We start from the raw sequence: 24,573 nt of genomic DNA, 5'->3' as shown, positions 1-24,573 counted from the left end.
GTATATAAAAACCTATTGGCAGACTGCGAACTCAAAGACAGCGTAGAAAACCCTAACAAACCTTTTTGTTCGTAAACTAAAATTTGAAACCTTTCAAACCCCCTCTTCTTATTCAGAGTGCTTTTGCGTTATGCCGGCTAAAGCCTTGTGCATGGCACAAGTGTGCCATGCACTACTAGTGTAAGGACTGCCCAAAAATGGTTTAAAATTTTTAAAGTTGGAAAAAGCAGCATTGATGATGAACCCCGTTCAGGACGTTTTGAACTGTCAGAACCAAATCAAACGATTAATTCAGAAGTTCATAGTGAACAAACGTTGCCGTCTAAACTCAGAATTGATCAAAAAACGCCCACGATAGGCGAATATCAAGAAAGTGTTGTTTCATCATGATAACGCTAGACTGCATACGGCTCCAACAATGCTGCAAAAAATTAGTGAATTTAATTGGGAACTTTTGCAACATCCTGCTTACTCCCCAGATATTGCCCCGAGTGATTTTCACTTTTTTCGTGCTTTACAAAATTTTTTACTGGGAAAAAAATTAAATTCTAAACAGAATGTACACAATGAACATTCAAGTTTTTTGCGTTAAAACCAGTGTCTTTCTACAGAAACGGAAAAAAAAATAGCTGGCTGTAAAATGGCGAGACATTGTAGATAATGGAGGAAATTATATAACTGATTAAAATGTTAAATTTTGTTTTTTATATTATTTTAAAATTTACGAAAAAAAGCGCACGAATTTATGGACTGACCGAATAATTTTCATTAATATTTGAAATATATTATCAACAAGGTATTTAAATCTGTTTAGTTTTTCAACTGTGTTAGCAATTCACCTTAAAGATCATCGTCAAGATAAAAAATTGCAGAAATAGCACTATCTGCCTTTTGATTTCGTACTTTGATTGCTAGTTGACAGGAAAAATATTGAAATTATTCTAAATTGTTATGCATAGAGATAATACAGGGAATTAAATTACTGGTTGTTAAAAGGAGTAATACGTCGAAAAGGATTTCTATTTCAAAAAATCATATCATTGTTTTGTTATAACGCAAGCTGGACTTAGAAGCGGAAGGACGCAACCGGGACCATGACTGGTATAATTTTTTTTTTAAATAAACAAGGTATTTATCGCGCATTCCCAGCTTGTGGTTTAGCTCTGAAGGACAAATTATCAGCGACAATCGAGAATTTCTTTACTTTGTAAGGCACTCTGTACAGCGACAAAGTGGAATTATAACAAATTTGTTGCTGCAAACTTCTCAAGAAAAGAGCTATCACAATTCTGGGAATACTAGCTGCTGTTTGTTTGCTTGACAAGTCCTCATAGTTGTTGGAATGCTGAAGAGGTTGTTAATGTTCAAAAAAATCAAAAGCACTTACTGATAGGCAATCTGTCCGGAAAAAAGCACAAAAATATTACAATTCATTACTATTACTGCTTCTGGTTCTTAAAGCATTTGACTAACCGAGCTAAGATGAGTTATCTTTGGATGCTGTAAATACGTTCGCTTTTCTGCATATTAAGTACAACATCCATGTTCTTCAAGAGGATGTTAGTATAAATGAATCTGTTATGAAATGTTATCCTTGAAAAAAAACCTACCATTGGAATTTTATGAATTTATTTTCGCAACAGTGATATACGAAAGAAAACTTAATTTATTTAACTTTCAGCGTACATTTTCTTTCGTACTGGCTACATAGTTGTGTTTCAGAATGAATCTTGTAAGAAAAGAACTAATCTCAATATTCTGACTTTAAAAGTTGGAGAAGTTTTACTTGAAAACTCGTGAAGCTCCTTGATTTACATTTTTTCCTGAAAAATAAAGTTTCTTTTTTCGGAAAACTGTAAAAGCGTTAAGTTTTAAGCAAATAATTTATTTCTTTAACAGAAAAGAAATAAAGTTCTAGAAGAAGAAAAAGTGTTCTGTTACATTAGAATACAACAAAAGCTCTGTTTGTGTAACCTAAGACTTTCCACACTTAATTTAAGACGTAAATAGGTTCTTAATAAGTATTCCAGAGTTCATTTAAGACATAAACAAATGTTATTTATAATACATATTGTAACTGATCCCTATTTCCAAAAGAAGGCCAATAAACATAGCTGCTAAACTTACTGTAAAGTCCTCTTTCTCATATTTAAGCACAAATTAAAAATGCGTGTTAATGTCTGACGACAATTTTAGAGATATTAATGAATTTAGTTAGTAAAGAGACTCTGTAGAAGGACGAAGAAGCAATTCTAAGTGTGGAAATTATTCCCAATAATATAAACATGTAAAGAATTTCCAAATGAAGCATAATCCCGAGCTCTAAGGTCCAGAATAAAGAATGAGTTAAAGGAACAAAATGTTTTCACTAATGCTTGCATTAAACATTTTTGAGTACGCAAGAATATAAAATAAAACTATTCTTTTCCTTCGTGGGATTAATTCCAATAAATATTATGCTCCAAACATTTTTAACTGAATGAATGACATACATTTGTTAATATTATAACAAAGTCCTAAGAGTTTGAGCTAGCCCTTCCTTCTTTACAATATTTATGCATTGCTTAACCGGAGTATGGAATGTTAGAATAAAAGTAGAGATTTTGGAAAATGTTTAATAGATAGATAAATAATACAACTAACAACTCTTCAGACATCTTATACATTAGGCGTAACCATTTCTGGAAATCGTTTTTATTAAAGTCCGTATTTGGACAGTATAGCCAAATAAAATATATATTGAACTTAAGCCTAACTCAATTACTTCTCAGTTTTTTTAAGAAATAGTTAATTCTAGTCGGAGCGAAACGGAATTGAAATGAGATGGATTGTGGTTGCATTTTTGACAATACGTTTGAATAATAAAGCTCTCAATCTTCTTATAATAAAGCTCTGTTCAATCTTCTTATAAATATTTTTGAGTTTCAGCTAATTTCCTCATGCTGTGATCGTTCCGAATTCGTTAAGTTTTAGTGAAGCTTCTATCATTGTGACTTCTTTTAATTATTAAAGTATATTTAATTATTACTTATTTTTTACAATTTATTTAACAATTATTCAAATTATTTAACAATATGGATATTTTTTTTTATTTTTGGTAGATTTCATTTTAAATTTTTATGAAGCTTTTCTCAAAAAATTCAAATTCTCTCATAATGATATAGAATTGACAATTTTCAATTAGTTATACTAAATATTAACTAATTGAAATTATTATTATTTATTGTATATGTTGGAGCTGTTAATGCAACAAGGATCAGAGAAACTTTCACAAATTTCCCGAGCTAGTTTCGAAGATTTATATATAGAACCATCTTCTTCAGATGCAGAAATGCAAATGAAGAGGAACCTGTGCTCAGGTAATAATAATGAGAGGAAGAAAGTTAATTTCTTGTCACCATTTATTTTATAGAAAGGGAAAAAAACTGTAAAATAATTCCCTTAAAATCTGATTTAAATACGGATTTGAAATGGAATCGTTAACTTGAACTGAAAGTTTTTATGAATCTGAAAAGATTCTAGAAAATCTAACTCGCAAATGGGCTACATTTTCTAAAAACTTTTGGTTGCAGAAAAATGGAAAATAAAAGTTTCTGAATATTTGGGCAACCGTTGGGCAATAGCTGGGGAACAGTTTTGGGTAACATTGGATTTATGTGTTTCCTTTTTTCAAACATATGCATCAATCATGCTCTTTAGGAGGAAATTTTAAGGCTCACTTAGTTTGACCAATGTAAATTAAACCACATTGACAAGGAATCTATGTGAAATAAAATTATCGAAGTTTGGTTTCTAGACATTTAAGCGCACCTTCAACTGGAATATTGGTGAATAATGAATTTACATCTAAGCAACCATGGTGAAATTTCTATGAGAAATACTTTTCAATTTATTTATAAAATCCATTGAATTATTTATGGTGCAAGTATTATAAACGAACAAACCCTAAAATTTAGAAATTAAATATTAAAATAATGGGTACTATTTAGTGCCTAAATTTGATACAAGAGAGCAGAATGGAATATCACTGTTACGAATTTTGAGTAGACCATGTAGTCTAGAGGGCCGATTTCTTCACCATTTTTCAAATATTCGCGAAAAACTGGCAAATAGGGCACTTAAATCTTGCTTTGTAGGTTCTATAGTGTTTTGGAACCTTCCGCATTGTTCTTGAAAATAAATGAACGTAGGGCTATCGAACGGTTTTGTAAAACTCTTAGCAAGAACGGAACAACGGCGACTTGAAACTAAATTCAGAGATGTCATTTCAAAACTGAAACTATAGAAAAATATTATTGTTATTTATTTTGGCAAAAAAATTATAAATTCTTCGCTTAGCATGTATGATTTTCTTTGACAGCGAGAATGCAACAATGGCGACGTCAACCTAAGATGGGCGTTGTAAGCGCAATGTGGTATTATGAATACTCTGAGTTTCGACGTCATGGGAAGTTTTTCGAAAACTTATGCAGAACATTCTCTTGCTTTGAATATCAAGTGGGCAAAATTTTACCAAGATCAGAATAAAACTGCAGATTTGCAGGAATTACTCGCACACAAGCAGATGTATATAGATGATTTTAAAGAATCCGGACAGTGTAACTTCACGCTTACTGCTAATAACTAATGATAACTGAAATTAATGTGCGTTTATTGCTTTAAAAGGCTTAGTTTGTTAATTAATAGCTAAATAAATTTGAATGAAAAATTCAATATCTTAGGTTTTGTTGAACAATAACGCATTTAAAAATATGCTAGTACGAACGGCTGCATCACTTTAATCTTTTAAATCGCTGAGTTTGTTTATCAAATTTGAAAGACAAGCAGATTCAAATTTGCTGAGTGGCAACACACGTCTTTTACATTGTTGACTTTTCTGATTAAATTTGAAAAATAAATATCTTGTACATTGCAGAGTGCCAACACAAAACTCTTAAATCACTGAATTTATGCTCAAACGTTCATTAAATTAGCTTAAAATGTGCTTACATAAAGATTGTAGACCCCCATGAGGTGATTTTTGAGAAATCTTACGTAGAAAGTGAACTTTCTCTTGTTTTGAAGGTCAAGTGTACCAAATCTCAACAAGAAGATCGGAATAAACGATTTATTACATTAAAGACAAGCACACGCGAATCTTCTGCTGCTTATATAGATTTTACTAACTGGAATTTTTATTTTCCTAAACCATACACTTCTTTCTCCCGGATTCCTCTCTCACAAATCTAAGATATATTTCTTAAAATTCTGCATCTTACTTTAGATGAAATTTTATAATTGCCCTATACCGGTGTAGGATTATGTTCTCCAAAAATAAAGTTAATACCGAATTTTTCAGAACATCCAACTTACTTCTGTAACTTAAATGTCATTAGTATATTCAGAACAACACGAGAGCAAAATTTCACATAATTCCTAATGAAACAAGGAAATGGGCAAACATTTAATGGAAAAATATTTATTTAAAATACCTGTGTCTGAATTTCTATAAAATAATGAATGAATTAATTTTGATCTTTATTAGCACTATCATCTTAATTGCAAAGAAGAATTGTTTTTTCAAAATTTTGGTTAAAATCCTTCTTATACATAAAGATAATGATTAAATATTATCTTATATTACTGTAATTAGGTGTGGAACTACGTGAAGGTATTTATAAAGTAAGTCATGATATTAATTTAGCCTTGCACGTTCAGTGAATTTTAATTAATTATTGCCATTCCATTTGTAGCTGAAAAGAAAACTGTCATCACAATCGATCTAATTGTAATTGCCAGGGGAAGCAATCTTAGGAGGAAATAAGATTTTGTATAAATTACATTGTCAAACACTAAAATCATTCCATTGCATATTCTTAGCATTTCTAGGCAATTACTGAGAGGAACTTTACTTCTAACCTTTGTTGTAAAATATTGTAGCTGAGACGTAAAATCAGTTACAAAAATTATTACATCGCAAATTTTTCTATTTTTTAAAGTTTTATTGAAAAACAAATGTATATTAATTTTTAAAGTATCACTTTTAGGGTACAATAATAATCTAAGCAACTGACCTAATGTAATTATCCCGTGTACAACTAGTGTTCTAAGAATATGGTTTTACTCAATAGTAGTATAACAGACATACCGTTTAAAAGTACTAAAAACGAAAGCTTTCCTACAAGAAAAATATTTTCTTCTGCTGTTGAGGTAAGGAATCACTTTTTCTTTCTCCTATACCTGGGTCAGGAGTTGGATTTTTGATATTTGATATGGTAACACACTATATAAAAATTGGTTTTCATATGCAGAAATTAAATAAGTTTGTCATGTATAAAGACAGGTTTATTAAGGAGATAAAGCTTATCGTAAAATTGTTTTGTTTCCTTAAAAATAGTTTATTTTGCATGATTTTTTTTGTATTACTTTAACATACTTTGTATAATTACTGTTACAGCACAAAGTAACCGGTCGTAAGAGAGAAATTGATCGCGTTTTTAATAGAAACGAATCATTTGACGACTCACAACTTGGAACTGTATCTCAAAGCATAATTTAGAAACATTTTCTGGGTAACTTTAGATATATTTGATTTCTCGATAGATTCTATGATGCCAAATTAAAAGCGTAGCTTTGACTTTACGAGTACTACCCGATAATTTACATTTTCAGCCGTGAATAGAACGTCATTAATGCTTTTAATGCCCAAAATATACCACAAAAATAACTCTGAGATTTCTGAACAGGATCATTCGACTCTACATCACGATAACTTTCGTTCTCCACTTTCAACAACGCAGTTCAATTTTAAACAAGAGTGCTTAAAATTTTCGAGATCGCTATTTGTGAATTTAAAAAGATGATGCCCAGTATCATAACATAGATAAAATTCACATTTGCCTTGTCATCAAGGATAGGAAAATCGTTGACATGTTCCTCAAGTGTTGCCAAACCTGTTCCTCAAGTGTTGCCAAAACATGCTTCAGTAATTGTTTTGGCAAAAACTCTCTCCCTTACCATCCAGAAAAATTTCCGCTTAATTGTTCAATAGACTCCTTAAAATATCTAATATGCGTGGACCGATTCGATGCATTTGTTATTCCTTGCTAATGAAAAACTATTATATTTCAGTATATTTTAAAATGATATATGAATGATCGTTTTACGACATTTAAAAAGGGTTTAATAAATTTTTACTATCTATAAGAGTGATGATTTTCTTGACTGCGACCACCTGATGTTCGCATTGATTTAGTTTGAAAGTCTGATAACTACAGTAAAATTCTTCTCTTTAATTTCAAATGTTTTAGGTATTTGATGCATAACTATGGTATATTTTCAGTTTATTTTTAAATTTTTCTGAGAATACCTTTCATTCCGTGCTAAACGCGAGCATTCATTTCGTTTTAACGTACCTAACATACATTTCGTGCTAAATGCCCACATAGGTAATATTTGCTATCAAAGTTTCGCAATGAATGAAATTAACTTTAAATGAATATCAAAACAAATTATATTAGTGCTAAAATATCCTTTTTAAAAACAACACGGTATAAGTAATGAAAAAAATATCCCAATAACCATTACTACTGTGTACAATGCACGAACTGTCAGAAAGGCAATAATTTAACTATTATATATTTCTGAAAGATGCTGATAGATTAACATTTTGATTATTAATTCAATTTCCTTGTATACGAAACAATTTTTATGTGCGTTAAAGAAGAACAAATAGGTAACCCTTTTTTCCGAACTAAGTACCGTGTAGTCAGTATTCCGAAAGCTGATCACTGCGAATCGGAAACAATTATATGAATTATGCAATGATTCTAAAGTTTCACTTAAGTAGTGGTATAAACAAGGTGAACAAATGGGTGCCTTGATTGCTTCCTCCGCATAGTAACTGCTCTAGAAGCAATAAATATTTCCGTTATTTTTGCGAATGTAAATCCTTCTTAATGGAAACAAGCATTTGCATCATTATATTAAAACGAACTTGGAAAACAAAGGAAAAACATGTAAACAGTAAACGGAAAATAGCTGTGAAAAATAATCCGACGTGAGTTTTATTTCTACTGTTCTTGAAGAATATAATGAATTTGTGTCGAAGAGACATCTTAAAACTCAAATTACATATGCTAAATATTTTACATTCTTATGAAATGGAATTTAGTGCTAACGAAACACATGCTTAACATAAAAAATACTGCGCTAATATTAATGAAATTAAAATTTTTAAACTAAATTCCCCTTGATTTCATCTGTATCAAAATTTATTGAAAGATCAAGATAGTATTGAGGATGAATTGGCATCACAAAAGGGGAGTAAGTAGGAGACTTGGGAGACACATAATGCACATCAATATTTTGGCCGCTAAACGAATAAAACTCATAGTTACCATATACAAATATAGTATATAAGTTTAGTTTAGCAAAGTAGGAAGGTTAATTAAAGTGGCTACTTCTCCTTCATGAAATTTTACTACCACAGTTCTATTGAATAGTGAAAATTAAGGGGGTTTAGTGAATAGTGAAAATTAAGGGGTTTTAAGCCTTTAACCTTAAAACTTTAAATTGACTTTTAACTTTTCCTTAACTTCCTTGGTGCCGGACAATAACTCTCTAAATAAATAATAATCATCAAGAGTGAAACTCTATCAATAGTGAAAACTATTCCTTCACATAAATGTCCTTTATTACTAAACCTCAACACAAAATCAAAACAATTAGTTTAAGTGGTTAGTACATTAGGGCAGGTTGTGAGAACCCGTATAAAAAGGGAAAAATCAATAACACTAAATTCACTAAATCCATGTTTCTTAAAAAGCCTCCCGGCTTAAACAAATGGAGTGGCATGACAGACGACCATAAAAATACACACAAGTTAAATACACAAATACAATTAAATTTTAAGCAAACATTTATAATTTCTAGATTATTATCATATTATTATATATTGGATAACTGATCAGTAATCCTGCCACATATTTTACTATGAAAAGTAACACATAATGTCACACAAAATTTCAGCTTTCAATAATTAATAAACCTAAAGAAAAAAAAATAACACATATCTCATTCCAAAATTAACCATACTCATTTTAATTTGTAAGTTTACTATTTGTGACACTCAATAGCTCACTAATTAAGCTGGTAAAACAAATCTTTAAACCTTCATTTACAGATTTTAAATTAACTGGTCATTTTTAAAAATATTCTAATCACTTAGTACTTTACATACATAAAATAAATGATTTTCTTCTTAGTAACTTGAAAAGATAGAGAGGTAGTCAAACTTAAAAATAAATCACAGATTTTCCGGTACATATAATCTTGAGGGAAGTGTCCAATTTTGTTTTTCAAGGAGGAAATCTATTTCCTTGAATCAACATCTTGATTACAGTTTAAATAACAATCTGAAGTCCATTTTGTACAAGTATATCTGGAAACGGGGTCCTTTTTGTCCTTTTTATAAAACTAACCGCCAGATCAGGTAAAAGTTCGTTCTTCAGAAACATATTTCTGTGTAGAACGTCTAGGCGTCAGGAACCACAGGAGCAGGATTAATAACTACACGTCGATCTGGAGCTTCCAAATGTCAGGTATATTTACTAACAATCACGTGCTAAAGTAGTAATTTTCGGGAGAAACGTGAGAAATAGACGCACCAGCTAACAAGCGGAAACTAGCGATAATAAAATCCAATTACCTAAACTTACTGAAAGAAACATTGCAAATATAACAAAGCGAAAGCAAGTGAGGAAAAGAAAGTCAATTTGCGATTTCAGTTTCAGAGCCATTAAGAAATGCGACAACACCCTAACTGCTTCTACTGTCAAGTAAAAGGCCATAAATCAGGTATCTCCTCGCAACGTTTCCTGTATTTGTTACAGTTTCTACACGAGCTAAATAAAGCTTTAACAACTTTAGGATATAAAGGAATACAAATAAAAAAACACTTGAAAAAATGATACTTAAAAAACATATTAATGTAATTAAAATTCACGACATAACAGTTCATTCTATCCATTAACCTGTATTTCAACAGCATATATCAAAAGCCTTTTAAATTTGTACTTAGCATTTTGAAGGATTTTTGTATATTACGAGTGACAAGTTTTAAGATTTAGCACTTTCAGGAAGAAATATTTAGGTTATCAAATTTTTATTTATCGTAAAGCTGAATGCTTGTCATAATAGAGAAACACGGAAAGAGGAAAATGTTGCACATATGGCTTTGGTTTCACTTAAATTGAGTAAATAGCCTTTTATTCTTATAAAAATGATTTAAAGAGTATTGCAATGCATTCATATTCCATAATAAATAGCTAAATAAATAAAAGTTCATAAAAGTTCATAAATGATTCGGTTTGCTAATCTGTTATGTCGGTTTTCACTAACTGTATTCTATATGGTAGTAAAGTGCAATATATGTTTTATATAATATTTATATTTTTCTATATTCCAGTAAAGAGTAACATATTTTTGTTTTTAATAAATCAATGCTTTACTAAATGATCTGTGATCTGATAACATTATTATGTATTTTTCCCATCATGTAATTTACAACCGTTTAATAATAGAATCATATTCACTGTATTGGGGAAAATTAGGACAATTAATTTTACTAAGTAATTTGAGCAAAAACCTTATATATTTTAAGCATTTTGAAATGACATGTTAGAAAAGCTGCCAACTTACTGTTAGTACATAAGATGAAATAAAATAATTTAATTTCAAAGGGGCCAGGCACCAGTGAGTTTCAAAAATATAAAATTCATTTAGATTTTAAATTTTCTGCGTTCTAAAGATGTAAATAAATTCCTAAGACTCAGAAAAAAAAAAAAAAAAAAAACTAAGGAAATTAACTTTTTTTGTCATTCATAAATTGTTTGATTCATGCACAGGCCTTCAATAAAACGCTCAGAAGTTGTATTTCCTATAATGAGAGTTATGAAAATTAAAAAAATAGCACTCTGATAGTGCATGAAGGGAAAGTGAATAAAAGTGAAGTTACCTTGTTTTTGAGCATTTAATACCTACATGTATTAAATGCGAAGTGATATGTACGGCGCTGAGAACGTGATAATAATTTCCTACTAAAGAATAATTCTTAAGCTGTAGGATATTAAACCGGTCAAGTTATTTTCTAACACATTGATTCTTGGTCCACTATTTTGTTTGGGCTATTAATTCTAATGGATTCATGCAAACGCATGGGCTATTTGCAATCAGTAACCCAAACTAAAATGATCAAAAGACACATTTGGAGCTTTAAAGAGACAACTGTTTAAAACAGCTGTCAGTAGCACTGAGCTTCTAAAAGGGCACAGATCTGTCGGAAGATTGTGTTTATCTTAAATTGCATAAAATAAGCAGCAGGTTTTGTTAATAAACATCTGTATATGGAAAGTGCTTACGTTAGATAATGTTGTATGAGCATGTATTAAAAATCTTTTTACCAGCATGCGCTTAAAGTACAGTCATTATATTTTTTGACTCTAGATTTAAAACTTCCGAGATAGATACAAACATTTCCTTAAGGAATTTTTCTTTTTTTAACTGAATTTCCCCATTTAAATGCAATGCAGATGTCATGTTTTGAAAGTATGCATTTAGAAATTCTTTTCCGCATATATTTACAGTGAATTAAAATAAAATGCCGATGGCATAAAAAAGTAATACAGTTAAATTGTATACATACGTCGTTAAAAAAGGAGACATTTTAATGGGAAAGAAGAATTGTTACACATAAAAGAAAATTGCATTTTTGTATTGCTTTTGCATCCCGGTTTTATGAAATAATGCGCGCTTCTAGTGTATTTTCGCTCTTATTTTAAAAATGAAAAAAATATGTAAAAAATTTAATTATATTTTCAAATAAATGTTTCTGAATCAAATTCTATTGCTATGTTATGTAAGTACTTTAATCGTATCTCTTTATACACATACTATATGTCTAGAACTTTAATCAGTTTAAAATTACGAAAAAAATTACAATTGAACTTTAATATATTTTTTTTCAAATGTTCTGCTTAATACACTATGCAAAACAAATTTTATATATTTGTATGTAATGAAATAAACATGGTCTTCAAGATTTCAAAATAACTGCTATGCCGTTTCTATGTGTAAACAATCTCAATTCCTTGTTAGCAGGAGCAATATTTTACCGCTTTGCAAACTGCCGCTATACTCCGTCGTCTAATCACAGCTCTGGTCGCATCGAGAATTACTGTTATTTCATTATTCAAGTACCAGATGAAGTACCCGTCGTTTCCCGGGCTGTATACAGAATGAAGAGGCTTTATTTAGGTAGGATGGGGGCAGTTTTTCCTTTTTCCGAAATATCAGACAAACAATGATTTTTCTCCAATTTTGGTTCAAGGCGAATTGTGAGAATTTTTACCAATGAATACCTTTAATACACTTGTGAGCAGTGTAGAATTAACACGGCGGAATGTTACGGTTTTAGTAAGATTGCTCTGTTATCGGTTGTTTCGAAAATAAATGGTTTTTAAATAATTATTGGCCAAATTCTTCACTCTTTCCGAAGTATTCGCCAAACCATTACAGATAGACACTTAAAATTACTTAAGCTGCTCGGGTTAGTAGTCTTGTTTGAGTGCAGCCTTAAATAGTTTAAAACTTCTTAGATACCCTAAAAATGAAATACAATTTTCCTTAGTTTCCCAATTTTTCAATGATTTTTTATCAACTTTATTCATTTCATTAATCATCTAAAGTTAACTTTTGTTATTCGGCTACCTAGCAGGTATTTTAAAAGCTTAATATTACTTTTGCCGACGAAATTTCAATTTCTCTACTGTAAATTCTTTATTAGTGTTTTTTTCCTGTACATTTTTTCCCGTTTGCTTAACTATCTTATGTTTAATTTTTTAGCTTAGGCTTGGAAATAATTTGCTTTATAACTGAAAATGAATTTCATACACTTGCAATTTCCATGATGAAAACACTTTTAGACATGAGCATTGTAAATAAAATTCATTTAATATATAAACATTTAAACCTTGCACATCAGTATTGCAAATAGTTAAGTAAAAGGGAAATATAACAAGCTATTTTATTAGACGTATTTATAAATTTAAATGAAGCATTGTAATATAAAACTGTGGTGCGCCTAGATTTTGTTACGAATTTTGCATTTAGAGAGGTAATATTAGTAGAATTATGATTAAAATTGTATTTCCCCATGCAATGCAGCGTGGAAAAAATTTTAAGAGAACGCTATGCCGGAAACGTAAGACTACAGGGGAACGTGCATTTAACATTTGAGAAAAATGTGTTGGACGACTACGTTAACTGCAACTATAAATCCACTGTTATTGCTTTTCAATAATTTCGAGAAGCTGAAGGTACTAGAAATATCTCGTGACCGGTTGAAAACTATAAAAAGCCGGAGAGAGAGCATCTCAGTTCAGTTGTTTAGTTAGTTGCTTAGTTGCTGTTGTTGCGAGTTGTTGAATTCTGCGTGAACTGAGATATCCGAGTTAGCTTTCTCTTTAGATGCTCTTTACATTGCATTGTATTTAAAGTTTTAAGTAGTTTGAAGTGCAACTACTGATTGTAGTGTTTGATACTGTGAACGCTTGTACTAATATTTCTGTGGAAAATTCCAGAGTTCTGAAATATTTCTTTTTCTAAAAATAAATTTTCATTAACCTGTTACTGGAATTGTGTATTCAATCGATTATGAGCCCTTTCGCACGCAACAATGTTTTTCAAACAATGCCCTTCCAAATATTGGCCAACGTTTAAAAACGATAACAACCATTAAAATATTCCTGTCGTTTAGAAGGTATTAGAATAATCCTCTTGTAAAAATAAAAGAGAAGTTAAAGTAGGTATAATTCTGTTAAGGGGAAAGAACTTTAATAAAGATCCATGTTAGTAAATACGCATAATATTTATGCTACATTCTCTCTCTTTAGGACAGCTGTTATTACGGAAAATGTTGGACGTCGCTCGCTTACATCTGTATTTGATACAAATATTATTGAGATAGACTAGAAACAAATATAAGCAATTTATTATGGCAATGCCTTGCCTGACAACCAAGCCAAAGCTTTAAGTGAGGTGAATTAACCTGAAATTAGACGGGATACTGCGAATTCAACAGTAGTTGTCAATTCTGTATGTTTTCTTTGCATTGGAACTAAGTGAAAAATAGCAAATTAATTCATTATTTTACTTTTAGACATGAGCATGAGCATTTATAAATGTGAGGGTTTTAACAATCCCCCCTCCGTCCCCCGAAAAATGTCGACAGCTGCTTTCATTCTTATGAGCTCAGTTGAAAGACTGGAAAAAAATTAGCTTAATAGTATATACTTTTAATTAAGATTTTTAATATTATATTACAAAGGAATGCATTTGGAGGCAAGCAGTTTATGTTATAATAATATGCAATAAAATGTACAAAAAGAAGAAATCTTTAGGCTGTAGACATGTATTTAAATAAGAAGAGTTTGGGATGACATTGTTTTAAGAAGTGCGATATGATTTTTGTACTTCTTCAAACTAAACATACCACAAGCTAAACCGGAACTTTCTGTTAATACTCCTTTAAAAATTCCTGAATATAAAAGCACATGTTTAAGAAGCATCTGTGAGAGAATACTTCGCTTTTTATTAAGTAACATAAAAGAAACTCGATTATTCTATGGAAAGAGAAAAAACAAAATTTTACGTACTTATTACAAAATTTTAATTTCAAAATTTATGAAAGAAACACAGAATGTAAATTAAGAAAAGGCAGAAAAACGAGTAAAGACTCGATCATCTCATAAAAGGAGCGAACAATTGAGCCTTAACCGATTTAGCTCTTAAGAAATTTGCCAAGTAGCAGTATGGGATGTAGGGAATTCTGTAAGAAATGAGACGTTTGTCATATTAATAATGTGATAAATATGTTGACTGCCTCACATTTTGCACTCTGATTGTGTGCGGAAATTAACGCTTTTGCCTGGTGACATGTATATGAACATTTTCTGGTACTAAGTTTCTTAAAAGATTTTTTAATTTGTAGAAACAGTAATAAAGTAAAATAATAATAAAGTAATTTAAGTACTAGGACTAAAAGGATTTTGAAGAACGAAGTATTTTTATTCAGGAGTAATACTTAAGTTTCTCGAACTTTTCACCTCACAAACCACAGAAAAATAAAATTTAACATTTATGAATTCATTCTACTTCTGATATTGAAAGTGTTGAATTTCATTTACATGTAATTTGATATAGATGGGAAAGTTTAGGATCAATGTTTAAGCAAAGAAAACTTTTTCTAACACATTGTACACCAGTTACGACTCGTGGGTTCTTTAAAGAGGTTCAGAGAACAAGTTTCGTATATTAGATACGACGTAACTTATAAATTAAATACATTTGAGTTTTCTCACCTTAGAGGAAAACAATGCAACTAAAGGAAAATAAGGTTGTCATAGATAAAAAAAAATTGCAACATTTTATTTCTTACAAATAATGTAATAAAACAATAATAATTTTGACAATGTAGCTTTGAATGTTAATTACAAAATAGTAAAGCACAAGTTTTGTAAATTAAATCTATTCGTCTGTCTTTTGTGAGCAAATAACTCAATAACATTTGCATTGAATTTAAGTATGCCATTCAGCATCCTTTTATTTATTGAGATCATAGCTAGAGCTCTTTGCCTGCCTTAATTTTTAGTGCTTCTTAAAAATGTCTTTAGACTTGAAAAGCATCTCTCAGTTTTAGCACCAGTTATTCGAATAGTATCCAAATTAGCAATAATTTATGGGCCTTCTAAAATGTAGTCTGTAAGTTGTTTTCCATATTAAATTGCAAAAGATAAATGGCATGAGTCATATTTCTGAGATCTGATTTTCTTCCTAATTCAGTTTTCAGACTGTCCTTTTGTAACAATGGATGAACGTCAATTATTTGATTAAGAATCTGAATTGGAAACTTTTTCTCGTACTCCTAGAAGTCTGGAGCTTCGAAGAAAGAACAAGCAGAGCAGTGAGAAATAAAATAAAATCTCTTGATTCGTGTTTTTTTTACTTGATTCGTGATGACATCATATATATCTTTAGCTGCTACAATTCTGTTTATATAACTATTTTCTCTCTTCCTTGTTCTTATGATTTTCATATGATTCCGATATGTCCTCTGTCACTGTATCCATTTTCTTTCTCCCAAAAATGCTAAAAAACATTTACTTGCTTTCTAATGAATGATGCATGAATTAGTGTTTTCTGAAGCTGGTGAGTGAGTGAGTGAGTGCACTGCTATGATGACTTCCGACCACGGACATGAACCAAACGGAATTATATACCATCACGGCAGGGAAGACTCCAAAGTAACAGGGTTGAATATTACATACTAATAACAGTTTTTACTTATTGATAACTGGAAGACACTAAGCGTTATTCTGGTTATCTGCTTTAAGTTCTGAACATTTGAAACATAATATTATCCACGGTTGTTTCTGCTTAGGCAGTGTCTTGAGATTTTCTCTATTTTATCAAGGGCTATTCTGTTTCTGAGTGTATTAGACGTCCACATTGCCCAGGCACAGTCCGCTGGTTTCTTCAAGTGCCAGGTTCTTGTATGCACACAATGGAAGTAATAATGGTCCGTGTCGCCTTCCTCTCCGCATTCGCAGAAAGGAGTATTCCTAAGTCTGAATCTGTTCAGGTATACTGGGAATGGCCCGTGACCTGTCAAGAACTTTGTTAGGCTAGCACAGTGGGCCTTTATTTCCATGTTAACTTTTGACAGTAAGCGAAATCTTCTTCGTCCTATCTCTGTCTCTGTCCATCTACATTACCAATTTTGTAGCAGACTTGTCAAAGTTGTTCGCTTAATATGAGACCAAGGAAGTTTAGTTGGTCTTTCTAATATATCCGTGCAGTTGGCTGCCTGCTTGGCCAGTAGGTCAGCGGCTTCATTACCTTGAATCCCTGTGTTAGCGGGAACCCATTTTAAAGTGGGTCTTTGCGAAATAGGCATTGTCAGAAGCTGTTTCTGAATTCGGTATACCAAAGTATTCCGGATGTTTTGACTTGCGATAGCCGCCAGACTTGATGCCGAATCACTGAGTATGGAGAATTTCTCCCGTTGACATGTGTTCGTATATCTAATTGCAGCACTGATAGCTAGAAGCTCTGCTTGGTATACCGAGTTGTTCAAGCCTAGTTTCCTTTTCCACTCGAATGTTTCAACTCCATTTTCCAGTCTACAGAAGGCGCTGCCCGTGCCATTTGGAGCCATCTGTGAAAAGGTTATTACTGTTCCTCTGAATTGGTTGGTCGTTTATGCTGATACCGTCAGAGAGATTAAGAGCTGCTGGAGGAAAGTTATTGCAGTTGTTTTGCTCCTCGTAGTCCGAGTGGTGATAACTATGACCCCAGAGTGTTGAAGTTTGACCCAGACTGGTAACTTTTACGATAGCTGCCTCCCTTTCTACTGTCAAATCTAGGGGAGGAATTCCTGCTAGTTGTTGTAGGGCTACTGTTGACGTGGTAAGGTAGGCCTTGCATACTTGAAGTAGCTGCTGTCTGTGAATAGAGAGCAGGGAGCTTTTCATATGAGACTTAAGTTCGCCCCCCCAGATTGCTGCTCCGTAAGTTATTACTCTTTCTGTAGTGGTTCTATGCCACATTTTTAGTAGCTTAGATGAGATACCCCATTTATGTGAAGTCATGCGTCTCATGTTTTTGCTTAGGATGCTAATTCGAGCCTTAAGATTCCTGACATGTGGCATCCAAGAAAGTCTGTTGTCGAGTAAAGCCCAATATATTTCAATTGGGGGGGGGAACATTTTATTGGTATCCCATGGAGTTTAATGCTTGGGTTGCGTCTCAGCTCCCTGCTGCGTCCTAAGAGTAAAACTTTTGTTTTTTCTGCTGAAATCTGAAGCTTATGTGCTCTGGCTCATTGGGAGAACAGATCAAGACAGTATTGAGATCTCATTTCGAGGTTACTCCTTCCTGCCACTACTAGCATAAAATCGTCCGCATAGACTATGATTCGAGCGTATTCTACGCTCTCGAACTGACGAAATGCCGAGTTTGCCACTATATTGCACAAGTTTAATCCAAGGCATGACCACTGTGGGCACCCTCTAAAGACATTTTTGACATAAATGCCGCTGTCTGATGTTACTTGTGCACTTCGATCTTGTAGGTACGAGCGACGGATGGTAATAATGGCTGTTGGGCAGGCAATGTTGTGCAGCAAATTTATTACGTCTGACCACCAAAGGGAGTCAAAGGCTCCTTTGATGTCAATGGCTATTGCCAGTGAGTGCAAATTGTTATCCTTGTTCTGTTTGATAGTGGCCATTAAGTCTTTTATGGCATGTTCAGTTGAGATGCCCATTCGGAATCCATATTGCTTGGGATGCAGGGCGTTGTTCCTTTGCAGGAAGAAGTCCACATTGTAAAGAATTACTCTTTCCAATATCTTACCGAGCGCTGGCAGTAGACAGACTGGCCTGTAAGATGAAGGTTCTGCCTGAGTTTTGCCTGATTTTAGGATTAACGCTACTTCTGCCAACTTCATATTTTTAGGAAAGTACTGATGTTTCTAGCAAGCTGAAATGACCGCAAGGAATAGTTTTGGGAATTCCCGGTGTATCTCTCTAATGATGATATTATCAATTCCATCCGGACCTGGAGCTTTTTTGCATGCCAGAGTAGGTATGATGTTATCCACTTCCATTTGCGTAGGAGGGGTTCGTCTCTTCTGGTAAATTGGTGAAATTTGATACTGTAGGTTCTCCTCGCTTCCTGTTGCTCCTCTAAGAAAGCCTCTTCATCATCATCAAGAAAAACTTCATTTATGATCTCACTGATTACTTCGATGTTGGAAGAGACAGTGCTACTTACCATAGGCGTAAGGGTCATAGGACGAAACACCTTGTTACATGTTATCTTTTGAGTAGCTCCAAAGGCTTTAGTGACATTCCTACAGTAAGTTCTCCATGAGATTAACTTGGCCTCTTTATTTTTTTTTGTATAAAGCTCTGGCTTTATTGCATGTTATCATTTTGAGTTTGCCGTAGGTATGCATCTACCGTGGATTGTGCTTTTCTGCGAAGTGCCCGAACTCTGCTCCTTTCTGTGTTAAGCCCTGGTGACCACCAGGATATATGGAGTGTTTTGCCTTTACAGATTTCAAACGATATGCTTTGTAGGCGGCTTGCACTATTTTTGTAACTATTAAGTCGTAGAGATTATCTAAGGAGTTTATGTCCTGGCAGTTGTTGAAATCTTTGATAAATTTCTCTACATGCGCAAGAATGTGTTCCCGTAAAACGGAATGTCCTCCAAATGCCGTTTTGAATCTTTTCTTTGTTATACAATCTATAGGAGTATCCAGCCTGTAAGTAATAATTTTATGATCACTGAGTGACGGCAGGTCACTCACTGTCCAATCTTGTATGTACGAAGTTGTATTGGGAATTGATATTGTCAGATCTGGCCACCCTCGAGCTCTAGATGTTTCAAAGGTAGACGGTGAGTCCTGAGCGTTGATGACAATAAAATGCTTACTGTTCAAGAATTCTAGTACCGCAATTCCCCTTCGGTTCTCCGAGTCAGCACCCCATAGTCAGCATCCCGTTAAAGTCTCCTGCTATGATACAGTGTGATTCCCCAATTAGAAGGTTAGAATTAAGTTCTTCTAATAGAGAGGTAATATCTTCGCTCGCGGGTAGATACACAGCAATAATATCAATGCTGCAATTACTAGTGTCTAGTCTGATGGAGACTGTATGCTCAGTGATTTTCATTAGGAGAGGGGAGAGAGGGCCACTGTAAATAATCGCAGCTAGCTGATTCTTTGAGAGAAACGTTCTGCTGTGTGTTGGAACACTGGGAATCTCTCCATTGTAAAAGTAGGGCTCTTGGAAGATTCCGACATTGGCAGCAGTATGTGTCATTACTTGCAGCGTATTTATGGTTGCTGCATTGCACTTCTGCGAGTTACACTGTAAAAATCGAAGACCTGCTATATGTTTATTTAGTGTCATCATGGCTTAGTTCTTAGCAGTGGTCTTTTTTAGGCTTTCGAAAGGGGCTCCATACACTGGGCAGGAGCTAGAACTGGCTGGGTGATCTGTGCTGGTGGAACTGGAGCGGTTTTGACAGTTGCTGCTATAGTGACCGAACTCCTGGCAGTTGTAACAGCGTATGATCCTAATGTACGGACGGAGAGTACAAGACTCAAAACCCACTAAAAGACGGCTTAGCTTAACTAGGTGTTCTGCTGACTTAGGGTCTATGTCTATCACGGAGGTTTTCCTTCCGCTTTGCCCGGAACGGCTTGCTCGTATTTGATGAGCACTGGGTTTGAAGTTGGGCAGTTGGTTTACAAGTGCTGCTGTTAGATCTCCTTTTCCTAAATTCTCAGGTACTCCAAAAATAATTGCACTTTCCCTTCTTGGGTTGGGCTCCCGAAATTCAAGTGCCTCTAGTAGTGCTGGCCTGTCCTCGATTGCCTGTTTGAGGCGTAACAGGTGAGCTTTTTCTCGACACCGGATGAGAAGCTCTCTGGACCTTGTGGGCCGAATCTGCACTAAAATGATCCCTATCTGGGAGGGTTTTAAATCTGCCGAAAGTTGAGCTTTAATCCCTTCGGGTGTCCGTGTGGAGTTCTTTGACTTTAATAATAGAACGTGCTTCGATAGAACTGGAGAAGATCTTGAAGGTGGTGAAGTTTTTCGCTTCTTTCGTGTCACCTCAGAGAAGGGATATTCTTTTGTGGACTGCTCTTCTGGGGCTGAGGATTCCACTGCTTGATAAGACTCGGAATGATGAGGATTCTCGTGAAGTGGCTGTAAACAGTGTGCAAGTTTCTATTCTTTCAAAGCCAAGACGTGTACCTGTAACTGGGCGAGATAAACCTCTTGTTCTGTTAACATTATGCGAACGGTGTTCACAAAAGATATAAATTGCTTTCTTTCAGAAACGTTTAGTCTGCGAGATTCCTTTGCTTATAAGACGAATAACTGGAGTTGGTCGCAGATGTGGTTAATTGCTTCCAACCTGGAGTTAAGTGTCGATGGGCTAACGACACCTTTAACAGAAGGGGGAGAATGTTGAATATTATGCTCCGTGCCGGCTGGCGATGGGGGAGTATCCAAAGGCATAGTAAGTAAGAGAACACAACGAAATTGCTTTCAGAGCATAAAAAACGAATGAGGAGAAGAATGATGGATGCACATGCACCTGCAGTATTCCAGAAATGCTGAGTTTACATGATAGCACTGTAAGGAAAGGTAGCGGAACACAATGCACACACTTCACAACTCTAAACTTGAATTGAGGAGATGCACGATCAGATCGCATGCACTTGAGCTAGAGTACTAAGCGTGTACCGTAGCAATAAAAGATTAGATAGTTGCGAGAACACAATGCGTGCACTTTCACGGCACTAACAGTGGATGAAGAGATGTATAATGAAACCTCGTAAGCTAATAGTCTTTCTTGTATATTGAGTATGGGCTGTAGCACTATAAGAGGATGTATATATATATATATATATATATATATTTGTTTTATATAAAATGTGACGCACACACTTTCACCTTATATACCAAATAGTTCTAAGTAAGCACAGGGTGATAATCACGCACACTATTACACAGCACTGAGTAATAACAAAATGACTACTAGAACACGATGCACACACTTTCTAGGACTAAACTCGAATGAGAAAATGCGTAATCAAATCACATAAACTGACAGTAAAGTATGCACTATAGCACTATAAGATGAGATAACTGCAAGAACACTATACTTTCACAGTACTGAAAATTTGATTAGGAGATGTATGAAGAAATTTCATAAATAAATTATCTTACATAAATATTGAGCTTGCGCTGTAGCACTATGAGAGAAAAGATTAAAAAAAAAAGAAAAAGAAAGAGCAATAACATGTGCACACATTCACGGTAAGCACTGAATAATAATTACGCACTCTGTACACTGTAACGCAGCTCTGTGTAAAAAAAAAAAAAAAACGATGAATACTTAAGCACAATACACGCACTCTTCACTGCCCTAAGTAAGAACTGAATAATAATATTCGCACGCACTATATCACAGCACTGAATAATATGATGAATACTGGAGCTCTTCGTAGCATTAAACTTGTTTGAGGAGATGTACAATCAAATCGCACACACTGCCGATAAAGAATGTACGGTACTGCGAGAACACGATGCACAAACTTCTGGTATTAATAAGGAATAAGGAGATGTATGGTGAAATCGCATAAATCTTCTTTACATATATTGAGTATGTGCTATAGCACTAGTTCGGACTGGGTTATGTAAGAGGTAAATACATCGTAAGCGTTAAAATCCCTTTCAAAACAAGCAATGCACCCACTTTCACAGATATGAACTTGGATGAGGAATTGCAGTGTAGCACTAATAAAGGAAAATACTGCTTGAGCTGAATGCAAACACGCACATGGCGCGAATGATGTGTAGTACTAATAAAAAAATAAAATATACTGACAGTCGTAAGATGATTACTACTCTTATGTGGACAAAGATGGCGGTTGACAATCTTTTTCTTCTTGTTTTGGAAAATATATATATATATATATATAAAAGCGATTTTGGAAGGGTGTGGATTTAGAGTAGTATTCGATTACAAGCGCACCCCTGCGCTGCCTGCGTCCGAGACTGAGAGGAAGGGAGAATGCTAAAGTTCCTTTTTCTTATCAGCAGAAGGAGACACGTAGTGTAATATTGTGAAATACTCTAAACCAAAGCGCGAATTCCTAATCTAACAACATACGGCGAATAGACTTTGCTTGATTTATTGCTATAGCGTATTTAGATGCTGATTCTATTTTTTCCATACTTTAAATCAGCTGTTCCTTACATTCACACACTGCATTGTTGGCTTTACTCTTCAATTTCCCTCCTAGCAGCTGAACCATGAAGCATGATTTTTCTAACAGTTTCATCTAGAATATCAATTCTCTGCGGAGAGTTATATAAAAAAGTTAGTAATATCACTCAGGTTGGATACAAACATTCTAATCTGTTGATGCTGACTGGTTGTTTGACCAACACTTAAACTGTGCGTCTCAATGCAAAAAATATACATTATTGCAGGTACTTGAATAAAAGCTCTAACACCAGCCTAATGAACACTCAACACATTTGCATTATTGTAGCTCTACAAAAAATAATTTCTAGAGTTTGTCTACTACTTTTTCCAAACTTGCTTGAATATATTCAGCTATAGATTTTGCATCATACCCAGATGGAGTCGTGAATTTTCAGATTCTCTTCCCGTTGCCCATTACTTAAAATGCATCGGAAAATGATAACGGATTGGATGACACAACAGTAACTTGATCTGCTATTACTGAAATGAAACAGCTTTTGAGATCTCATTTTCATGTGTTGTGATAAACGGTGAGCATAATATGGAGACATCACGTTATTTCGAAGCAGGAGACATGAAAAATGTGCAATGCCCTCGTTGGGAGGCGAACCTCATACCTCTCGAATGGGACCGAGTGTGCTGGCCATTGCACACGAAGACATGGGGGCGGGAGGCATATAAGCATTCTGTACCGCGCCACGCACATAGGGAAAAATCCAACCTTGTGATTGGATATGGCTTCCGGTGGCATCATTTCCTCTACGCTTAGGAAGGCCTTGACTTTGTTTGGGCTCCAGGGTACACCATACCGTTTGTTTATATTTTGATAGAAGTACCGAAAAGATTATTATGTGCGTTGCATTTTTGTTTCTATGAGATTACATTTCTTACAGTACTGTAGTGTGATGAATTGAATATTAAAAATATAGTGTTCCCCCCCAGAGAGAAAAGTATTGTTTCTTCTTGTGCTAACTCCGTAAATGTGTATTAATATTTAGTGCAGTGATTTTTAATAAATGTATTCTTAATTTAAAACACTTCATATTAGAGGTGCTGTGATTATTAATTCACTATTTCATGTTCATTATATATCCATTCTCTTCTGATGCAATCTGCGAAAGCATGAGGCAAGTCTGTTTTTGGAAATAGCAAAAAAGACGCTGGGAGTTAATATAGTTCACAATATTTATGATCAATTTCAAAAGGTATTCAATTTATTTCTGAAGTTAGACTAATATGGATTTGTAACAGAGAAATAGAGATACGTGTTGATACTATTACTTTATGAATATTGCCCATTTTTTAATGTGTAACATCTTTTGTACCTTTGCATAAAAATAGTGTTTGTCAGAGATGGAAATTTCTTTTCTTATTCACGTGTATTGAATTCAGCCACAGTACTGAATGCGCTTTTTTCTTTCATTTAAGGCAATAGAGTATTAGAGTGACATGGACATTAAGAAAGAAATAATATAGCATTTGCAAAGGAAATACTTTTTGCAATGTAAAAGAAACATAATGCAACAAAATTGCAATAATAATAATATGCTTAATAGCACACAATGCCTTTACAGTTGAATAGAGGTAGTCGTGTTTTGGTTTTTGGTAACTTCATGAGCTCAACTATTTATATAAGTATTTAAGATTGATTCTGACATTAACAGCAACTTCGAAATG

Source organism: Stegodyphus dumicola, chromosome 3, assembly GCF_044657685.1.
Source record: "Stegodyphus dumicola isolate Sdum_Otavi_A_Nest chromosome 3, ASM4465768v1".
NCBI classification, from domain to species: Eukaryota; Metazoa; Arthropoda; class Arachnida; order Araneae; family Eresidae; genus Stegodyphus; species Stegodyphus dumicola.
Note: the sequence above shows the minus strand (reverse complement) of the source record.